At 48.4% G+C, this 521-nt stretch overlaps 1 pseudogene; it reads right to left on the bottom strand.

The window, feature by feature from the left end:
- Positions 1-154: 154 nt before the first annotated feature.
- Positions 155-270, bottom strand: LOC111730551 (annotated as a pseudogene).
- Positions 271-521: the final 251 nt, after the last annotated feature.

The following is a 521-nucleotide window of genomic DNA, read 5'->3' as shown; positions in this document are numbered from 1 at the left end:
ACCGGACACGTGCGAGGCCCCTCAGTTCTGGATGTCCCCGTCACACTGAAGCCACTTCATTCGCTTAGATCAGTGGACGAACATAGAAGGTCTTCAGGGAATCACTTTCCCAGATCCTCAACTTCTTTTTTTCTTTTTTATTTATTATGATTTATGCCTACAGCACCTGGCCTTCCTAGGTGGTCTCCCATCCAAGTACTAACCAGGCCCGACCCTGCTTAGCTTCTGAGATCAGACATCGGGCTTGTTCAGGGCGGCATGGCCATAGACTATAGACCGTGGCTCCACTGGGGCACGAAGCCAAGACTTTCTGTGTGTAAAGCAGACGTGCTGACTGCTACACTATGGAACCATGTCCCCAGATCCTCAACTTCTATATGTACTCTTTCCTAGAATTTTTCTAAGAATAGGAACTACAGTAAGCCTTTCTTCCACTTATAAGCACACCAACGATCCAGCCCGAACAGGTTCACGGTGCATTGGCCATGGCAGTAAAATCCTCCCCAACAAAGAAGGGATCA

This window comes from Pteropus vampyrus, unplaced genomic scaffold (assembly GCF_000151845.1).
Source record: "Pteropus vampyrus isolate Shadow unplaced genomic scaffold, Pvam_2.0 Scaffold319, whole genome shotgun sequence".
In the NCBI taxonomy this organism is placed as follows: Eukaryota; Metazoa; Chordata; class Mammalia; order Chiroptera; family Pteropodidae; genus Pteropus; species Pteropus vampyrus.
This window is presented reverse-complemented; position numbering and strand designations above follow the sequence as displayed.